Below are 10,404 nucleotides of genomic sequence, written 5' to 3' on the forward strand. Positions count from 1 at the left end.
GGTCTCGGTGATTCCTATAAGGCGTTCATGGTAGAACTGAATAATCGTGATGATATCACGAATGATTTCTCCATCTTCTCCTCGACGAATATTTGTTACGAGGGCTCGATTGTTCCAGTTGAGGTCGTCTAGTAGATGAGTACGTAGTTTCTCTCTCCAAATTTTGATGAGAATTACTGTATATAATACATTTCGGACACTCGTCCGGATTCATAATTTTTAATGGAGTCTCCTCCCAATTTTGGATTAATTATAAAATAAATTAAATATAATATAATTCCTTTATAAAAACCCGCTCTGATACCATTTTTTTAGCGAGAGAGCGTGGGTGGTATGATGGTAGGATCTATAATTACAAGAAAATAATTTTAATGGGGAATTGGATACACTTTTGAATATTTTGGGGTTTTCTGTGTATCTTGATAAGATAGGTGGGGGTTTTGTGCAATAATTTTTTTTGAAGGGGTTAGTTTTGAATATCAAGCTTTTAAAATCGTGGAAAATTTGGACCAAACTTTCATTTCGTGGTAAAATTTGAAATGGAATTTTGTCATAATTTGTGATATTCCACGCAATTATTCCCCAAAAAAAACAAGTTAAAATAAAAACATACTAATAAAAAAAGAATTAAAAATAGATTTATTCAAAAAAGATGTGAGAGGAGAGAGAAATTTATAAAAATTTGATATTTAAAAAAATTAAATTTACATTTTAAATCAAATATTTGACATTAAAGACATGATCTCATTGGTGGGAGCCAAGATAGCTCTATTATTAAACATTTATAGGTCAAATGCATGATACGTGTTTTTCACTATAGCTGCAATAGGATTTGTTGCATCACGTATAAGAATGTCTTCTGATAATGTCACAACAGATTTTCCATCACCAAGACTTTGACCGGCAGTACAGTCACCTATTTTAAGTATTCATTCCGCAAATTCTTTGGTTTCTTCTATATTCGAACCAGAAGCATTTGCCTATTTCTTATGAGAAAATTATTATATGTAATATGTATATTTGAAATCAAAATGTACTTTTATCAAATGTGTACTCATTCATTTTCTGTACAGAGGGAAGACAATTAATCAAAACTTAAATAGCAAAATAACGAATTTTAGCTAATGAGAAAAATATATTAGACCAACCATTCTGACCATATAAATACATACATACATAAAGACAATTAGTAATTTTTATATTTTAATACTTTTTTTCTATTTTCTAAAATGGAGGATGAACTCAAAACAAAATAAACTTGCATTTTTTTAATTTTCAAAATTAATAGCTATAAAAAATTACACTTTGTGGCAATCTAATGGTATACCGAATCTAGAGCGTGTAGTACTGCCCCTAGACAACATTATTGATGCTATACCACTCGAAGCTACCTAGAGTACTACCCTTCCTACATATGATCGAGTATAAGGTGTTCCAAATATATGTCTTTCCTATACCACCATATCCATATAGAAAGAAAAATCCTCCCTACACCACTATCAACCACGACCATTATTTTTTCATAAATCATTCTTTGCTTATCTATCAAAGAGGGATATAGACATATAGTTTAACGTTGTCTTTTTTCATTTCTTCCATATTGTAAAACATCTCTTCTAATATCAGTAGATTCTCTTAATCAGATATGACAGTTTCGTTTGATAACGACATGCTAGGAAAATTGGTTAAACTGGTGAAATTAGAAGCAACTTCTCAATTTCAACCAATGCAAAGTTTTTTATTTGATCATCTGTGAACTACAAATCTGTTAAAGAAAAAGTCATTAGAACAATGTAATATCCAAATCAAAACTATAAACTATAAATCGTAGACATATTCATAAATTATTTTTATTAAAAATTAATTAAAATTTTGAAAAAAAAGAATGGATGATTATTGAAAAAAAAATTGAACTTGGGATATGTAATTGAAACTCAGATGTTTCTGACCATATACTACATACATACATAAAGACAATTAGTAATTTTTATATTTTAATTGTAACACCCCGTTTCCTCGTAGCTAAGTTTAGAATAATTTTAAACTTAGATTTAAGATGATTCACGCCGGATTGAGAAAAAGAATTTATTTTTAATTCCAACAAAAATGAGTTACAAAAACATTTGTAAATTTAGTTATTGAATTTATATGCATTGCATATTTATTTAATTTAGCATTCAAGTATTTTCACGAGCTATTTATTTAAGCAAACACTGAACGATTATTACAGTTTTCATAGTACAACCCGGAAGACTTTTTATTTTATTTTATTTTATTACTCCCACCTACTCCATCAGCCACCCTATGCCACAACTTTATATCACCTACTCCATCAGCCACCCTATGCTACAACTTTATAGCTTTTTGTCGAGACACCTCATTCACCACCATACCTTTCAATCATTCCATTCTCTGCAAAGACACCTCACTCTTCCTCTACATTCCTCTACAAAGTCATTTCACTTTAATAAAGGACCTATCTTTTCCCTCACTTAGGCATTTTCGATCAATCTCATTTCTCCCTCAAGTTACTCTAAACCCAAAGAAATCCAAGTGCAGAGCTCAGCCATATTGCTAATGGATCAAACTGCCACAAAACTCATATTTCAGCAACTCAAACCAGAGGTTTCATCTTTGAATCTCTCTACTTATTTTATACTTGTTCATTCAGTTATGACACTGCAATTGTAGCACATCAAACCTTCACATACTTCAAATCCATGATGACCCATTTCATTCATATACATGTGTTTACAGAAACAAGAAAACATTTTGAATAAATGTACAAATAAGTTATGTTAAATCTGCATACAATTTGTGTACGTATATACATATATGAAGCATGTTTGAGAAGAGAAGTAGAACCCCAAAGCTTGAATTTTTATTCTTTATTTCTGAACTTGCTACGTTGAGACGGGTTGCTGTTTTTGGGTGTGAGTCGAGTCGGGGTGGTGGCTGGACTAGGCTGAGATTTCACAGAGGGAGGCCGTGGCGCGGCGGCCCTGCCGCTGTCGTCCGGCAAGGGCTTGAAGGGAGAGCCGAGGAGAAGAGGCTGAGCCTAGGTCTCCGGCGGGCGGCTCCGGCTGTTGCTCGTCGGCGGGAGTCACAGAGAGAGTACCGAGGGAGAGCGAGGGGGAAGAGGGGGAGCTGGTCTGGGTGGAGGTTAGGGCACGGCGGTGCGGCTGGTTGTTGCTGTCGGCAGCGACCTCGACGCTTGTCGCCGGGAGTTTGATGGGAGCGGCTGGTCATTGTAATCACCGGGGATGGTGGCACGCGGCGTGAACTGTGAGAGAGCAGTGAGGGAGAAGTGGCCGGAGCGACGTTTGTCGCCGGGCACGATGGAGTAGCAACGGGGTGATCAGCGGCTTGTCGCTGCTGCTCCTCCGGCGAGCTCCACGACGGCGGCGGATTCTGAGAGAGGGACGGTGGGTTTGGCGTGAAAAGAGAGAGAGAGAGTGAGATGGGATGAGGGGCGCCGCTGAGAGAGATTAGTGAGTGTGTGCGTATGTTTGTTTTTGAAGAAGAATTGGGAGATGAGAGATTTAGGGCTTGGGGAGTGGGCTTGAGAATTGGACTCCTTGATTTGGGCCGATTTTTATGAGATTGGGCCATGTATATTTATTTAGTTGGGCTGTTGCCTAAAATTTTAAAATGGGCTATTGTTATTTAATTGAGTGTTGGGCCCCTATTTTATTTACAGACTTTGGACTGCCTTCAATTAATTAAATTGGGCTTTCTTTTTTTTAATTAATTGAACTATTATTAGTTTGATTAATTTATTTAAAGGATAATTTTCATAATAATATTATATTATTATTATGTGCATATCTTAAGTAATTTCTTATTATATGCCAAGCATGACATGAAATTGCATTTATTTTTGCAATAAGAGTATTTATGATTTAATTGGTTTTATTTATAATTCCAATTTGGTGAGGAGCAATATATGCAGAGTAGGGAGAGAGTACAAATCAGAGGAACCACTCTCATCAGAGGAGCCGTATGGGTCAGAAGAACCATTTATACCAGAAGGATTTCATCCATCAGAGGAATGACTCTAGCCAGAGGAGTCATCCGCACCAGAGAAGTCATGCTTGACAGAGGAGCCCTCTCCTCCAGAGAAATCATCCGCGCCGGAAAAGTCACCATCGTCAGGGAGGTCATCGTCACCAGAAAAGTTAACTTCATCAGAGAAGTCACTACCGCCAGAGGAGACGCCCTTGCCAGAGAAGACGTGTTTACCAGAGAAGACGCCTTCGCCAGAGAAGACATTTCCATCAGAGGAGCCAATAAACGCGCAGGAAGGTCTCCCGCGTATTATCGAAATTACCAACGTACCCTTCCACCACGCAGGACGCATGCACCGAAGATGTTTTTACTATTTTACCCCTCCGCTTGTAAATACTATAAATAGGGTCCGAGCTCGTGTATTATTTCTTACGCTATCTCATATTTTCAAATACAACAGTCAGTTTTTCTCTTGGGCTCCAGTTTTCCGATTGCTTTACTTCACTCTTTCCGATCATCTCTAGGTATAGCTTTTACTTTTCATATTATAGTTTAGGTGTTGGTTCCGTAAACACCAACTGGCGCCGTCTGTGGGAAAGCTACTGAATTAAGACGTGAGGTTACGGTCGCCGGCGTACGCAGATCTGTAAATCCAATCGGATTTGTGGGCGTCGGCACCGATGGGTCCGATAATCGGGACAACTAGTTGTTTTTGATTGTTTAAATTGTGTTTTCCGGGTCAATATGTCATTAATTTTCTTTAATCTGCGCTGATTTATGTTTTGAGTGCATGAGGAAAGGTGGCGACGGGTATGAAACATGAATCGGGGAAAATTTACGTTTATTTACCGTTGATCCGGACTAGTTGTCCGTAAATAAGGGGTTCTCTCGTAGAATTGACGTTTTCTTCACCGATCCAGTGTTTTGCATGAAGAAATTATAATTTGGTGCTCTGTTCCAATTATGTTCGTCGTTTTCTTATGGATCTTCGATATCTGGAGTATATGCCACTTGTGCATGGGTGTTTTACGTGTCAATGTGATAATTGTGGGCGATTTACGTGTTTCCTCCGATAATCTTAGAATTATTCTAGAGATTTACCGAATGTTGTACTGTTTTCAGTCAAGCGTGTGGCTATTACTGTTAATCCATGGGTCTGCATCGATAATACGTCGGTTAGTACTTTACTTCTGCTGTGTTTGGGTTCATGCTGTTAAATCCGTGGGTCTTCTTTACTGGGGTTCGATAATTACCGTTACTTCCTTTGCCTGAATGATAAATCTTTGTTCTATATCGTTGGATTGGAGTTGATGCTTTGTTCTTGCTATGTTGGCTCTGTGCCGGGGGTTTATAGACGTTTTTTCGTTTAAGGGAGGGGGTTTGTGGGTGTTTTTCGTGATTTTCGTGGTTGATCTTCGATTCCGATGATGGAGTGGGGAAATTATGTTCTGTTCCTGGCATATTGGGGTTTTTTTACTGCGGATCTATGGGTTTTCGTGGCTAATCTTCTATTTCGAGGGTATTTACCGGCATGAATGCGTATTTGTTGTGGTGAGATTCGCATTGTTGTTTTGGGGACGGTCTTCACTTATGGGAAATGATTATTTATGCTTTCCATGTTTTCCCTGACTAATCTTCATATTATAGTAGCATTTTACATAATTCCTTCTGTTATCATGTTTAATGAGGCGTGCTAACATGTCTTCTAATGGTTGCTCTGCTTGTACTTGTCTCTGGGTATCTTGCATCTGCTGGATTTTACTGAGGGCTCTGTTTTCTCAAACTATACTCTGGGTTTATTTCTCAGAGTGTAGGGTTACTTGGAAGGGAATGTTCTAACGGTCTTCGTACCGGTGATTGAGATTTTTTATTGGGTTTCTTATACCGGAATTCCCGTCGGTAGCGGAGGGTTTTGTTCTTTCGTCCTCGATATCCTTTCTCACTTTGTTTACATGTAGGTACCATGGGATCATCAGATGCTCACCGCAACCTAGAAAGGGAGTTCGACTCCGCTGCTCTCACCACTGAGATGCCACCTTCATTGTTCCCGGGCCTCCAGGGCAATGCTACCTTCACTGCCCCACCAGGGTTTCAGGCTATCCCCGCCACTCCGTTGACAGGGTTGAATGCAAGTCTCCAGAGATCTGCTTTGGTGACTCCAGGATCTGACATGCCATGCTTAACTCCCGCGTCTGGAGCGGGACAAATCACGTTTGGATCGATGGAACAGATGATGGCGCTGCTTCACTACTCCGCTGTGCGTCAGGCACTAGGAACTCCCATGTTGTCCGCTGTTCCCACTGTAGCTCCACTGGTGGGAACGGCTACTCTGTAGGGCGCTGAGGCCCCACCTCCCGCTGCTCAGGAGGTAAACACTTTAGCAATCAACAAACAAGCTGCGGTGCCTCTGGAAGTACAAGGGGACCCTGCTGACAGGGAAGTGGAAAGAAGACCAGAGGGGAGCCGGGTCAGACTTAACAGTGTGGTGAGAAAGGAGAGGGTTGACGAGTCTGATAGTCAATCCGTCTCTTTGGTGTTCGAGGAAGAGAGACCGAGGGAGAAAGCTCGGCTAAAAAACCAAGTGTCTCAGCTAAAACATCAACTCCAGGATCTGGAGGAATCACTGAGGGAGAAATCCCGAAGGGAGGACAGGGAACAAAGGTCAGGAAAATCGCACCGGGTGGAAAAGTCCCATCGATCGGAAAAATCACGCTACACAGAGAGGTCAGAGGAAAGAGAGCCGGAGTATTCCTCTGGCAGACATGAATATAGAGTCCACAAGCGCCACGCTCATGAAGTACCCAGGGACAGAAGGGAACAGGAGAGGCATAAGGGGGACAAGAGAGCTAAGACATCGAGGTTCCACCCGATCCACAACCGCAGTCCTTTCTCGGACGATATTTTGGCAGATGCCTTACCTAGGAGCTACAAGCCCATCTCACTGGAAGAGAGACCGAGGGAGAAAGCTCGGCTAAAAAACCAAGTGTCTCAGCTAAAACATCAACTCCAGGATCTGGAGGAATCACTGAGGGAGAAATCCCGAAGGGAGGACAGGGAACAAAGGTCAGGAAAATCGCACCGGGTGGAAAAGTCCCATCGATCGGAAAAATCACGCTACACAGAGAGGTCAGAGGAAAGAGAGCCGGAGTATTCCTCTGGCAGACATGAATATAGAGTCCACAAGCGCCACGCTCATGAAGTACCCAGGGACAGAAGGGAACAGGGGAGGCATAAGGGGGACAAGAGAGCTAAGACATCGAGGTTCCACCCGATCCACAACCGCAGTCCTTTCTCGGACGATATTTTGGCAGATGCCTTACCTAGGAGCTACAAGCCCATCTCACTGGATTACGATGGCACTACCGATCCGGAGGTACACCTCAATCACTGATAGTCAATCCGTCTCTTTGGTGTTCGAGGAAGAGAGACCGAGGGAGAAAGCTCGGCTAAAAAACCAAGTGTCTCAGCTAAAACATCAACTCCAGGATCTGGAGGAATCACTGAGGGAGAAATCCCGAAGGGAGGACAGGGAACAAAGGTCAGGAAAATCGCACCGGGTGGAAAAGTCCCATCGATCGGAAAAATCACGCTACACAGAGAGGTCAGAGGAAAGAGAGCCGGAGTATTCCTCTGGTAGACATGAATATAGAGTCCACAAGCGCCACGCTCATGAAGTACCCAGGGACAGAAGGGAACAGGGGAGGCATAAGGGGGACAAGAGAGCTAAGACATCGAGGTTCCACCCGATCCACAACCGCAGTCCTTTCTCGGACGATATTTTGGCAGATGCCTTACCTAGGAGCTACAAGCCCATCTCACTGGATTACGATGGCACTACCGATCCGGAGGTACACCTCAATCGGTTTGAGGGGTTGGTTACGTTGCACATGTACACGGAGGGCATCAAGTGCCGGATCTTCTCCACTACCCTTACTGGACCAGCCCAGTTATGGTTTGGGACGCTGCCCCCAAATTCCATTCACTCTTTCGAAGAATTACAGACTCGTTTTCTGCGTCAGTTCGCGAGTTCACGGAGGGTAGGGAAATCAGCCCTTTCGCTGATGGATATCAAGCAGGAGCAGGGAGAAACGCTTCGGGAGTACACAGCAAGGTTTAATCTTGCTGCTCTGGAGGTGCCAGAGGCAGAATCGCAAATTAAAAACTGCGCCTATGTCAGAGGACTCAGGCCAGGAATCTTTTTTGACGAATTACAAATTCGACCAGCAAGGGATTTTGATGACATCATGGCAAGGCTGCCGGGGTATCTACAGTTGGAGGACGCCAAAATGGCGAGGAAGGTGGAAAATGAGAAACACAGAGTCAAGAAAGCTGAGGAAGCACCCGAACGACAAAGACAGCAAGATAGGGCCCCACTCAGAGGGTTGCCTCCTAGGGTACTCCCACCCCAGGGAGGAATGCCATCTAATCAACAGCGCACAGTGAATGAAGTAACGCGGTTTACCGAATACACGCCCTTGATTAAACCACAAGAAGAAATTTTTCATCTAATAAAGGATCAGCCGTTCTTTAGGGCACCGGGGACTTACCGGACTGGGCCGCCGCAGGAAGGGCCTAATAATAAGTTGTGTGAATATCACAATTCCTTCGGGCATTACACGAAATATTGTGGACACCTTAAGCACCAATTGGAGTTATTGGTGCGCCAGGGATGTCTCGACCACTTCATTGACAGGGGAAATGAAGGTCAGAGGAGGACTGATCAGAGGGATCAGCGGGATCAGAGAGATCAGCGAGATCAGAGGGATCAAAGAAATAACCGGGATCAGCGACGAGAGCAGGGGAATAACAACAGAGATCGCAGGCTCGATGATAACCAGGATAATCGCAGAGAAGGGGCAGATAGACAAAATCTTCCTCCCCCCCCCATATAGAAGGGAAGTTCACATGATTTGTGGGGAAAACGGGATGCCCACATCAAATAGGGCTAAAAAGCAAGTCGTCAGAGCAGTCAAAGCAGGGTATTATCCTAAAAGGGTCATGGAAGTCACCAGCGCGGCAGAGGAGCCGGCAATCACTTTTGGATCAGAGGATATACGCACATTAATGTATCCACATGATGATGCGTTGGTCATCACGGCAGACATTGCTGGTTGCATTATTCACCGTATTTTCGTGGATTCGGGCAGCGCTGTAAACATCTTGTACAAGGAATGTCTCCAAAATATGGGAATTAACGCTCATGTTGAGCCGACAAATGCTCCTCTGTTTGGGTTTGGAGGAGAGATGGTCATGCCCTTGGGGTATGTAGAGCTGCCGTTGATTCTTGGCAGCACAGCGGCGGGCAACAAAACAAGGATGGTACGTTTCTTAGTGGTGGATATGCCTAAACCTTCGTACAATGTCATACTCGGCCGGCCCGCCTTGACGGCGTTCAAGGCGGTTATCTCTTTGTTTCACCTAAAAATGAAGTTTCCAATCGAGGGTGGAAGAGTGGGAGAAGTTTGTGGCGATCAGACGACATCAAAAGCATGCCACGTGCAAATGCTCACACAGTCAGCGGGGCAGAAAAGGGAAAGATGGACAGAGGGGTCGAACGCCCGGAAGAGGGGGAAAGTGGGCGAGGTGCATGCCCCAGCAGAAGAACGCCAAGAGTTGGCGGATTTATTAAAAGACAGAGACTCCACAGAGAAAACCGCGCTGGTGTCCACTAGCGATGTTTGCAATATGATAGAGTTATTTCCAGGGAAAGAGGGTTTCCAGACCAAGATTGGATCGGCCATGAGTGATCAAGTCAGAGAGGAGCTCATTGGTTGTCTTCGACGAAATGCGGATGTGTTCGCTTTTAGTACCTCAGATTTGAAGGGAATCGATAGAGGGTTGGCGGAGCATTGCCTCAACGTGGACCCTAAGGTCAAGCCGGTAAAGCAACGGACAAGGAATTTTGGGGCTGAAAAGGACGCTGCCATCAGAGAGCAGGTCTATGAATTATTGAAAGCTGGGCATATTGTAGAAGTGCAATACCCAGAGTGGATCTCAAACGCAGTAATGGTACCCAAGAAAACAAACACCTGGAGGATGTGTGTGGACTTCCGAGATTTAAACGCGGCTTGTCCGAAGGACCACTATCCTCTGCCAAGGATTGACCAATTGGTGGACTCCACTTCAGGATGTGCCTTATTATCCATGATGGATGCGTACCAAGGGTATCATCAGGTAAAGATGAACAGGGGAGACATAGCCAAAACGGCCTTTGCCGTCTGTTGTGGAGTATATGGGTGGAAGAGTATGCCGTTCGGTCTGAAGAATGCAGGAGCCACATATCAGCGGATGATGGAGAAAATTTTCAAAGAACAGCTTGCTAAGAATATCTCAGTATACGTAGACGATATGCTCGTACGGAGTAACAGGGCAGAGGACCATGTGGCAGATCTGGAA

Source organism: Salvia miltiorrhiza, chromosome 1, assembly GCF_028751815.1.
Source record: "Salvia miltiorrhiza cultivar Shanhuang (shh) chromosome 1, IMPLAD_Smil_shh, whole genome shotgun sequence".
NCBI lineage: Eukaryota > Viridiplantae > Streptophyta > Magnoliopsida > Lamiales > Lamiaceae > Salvia > Salvia miltiorrhiza.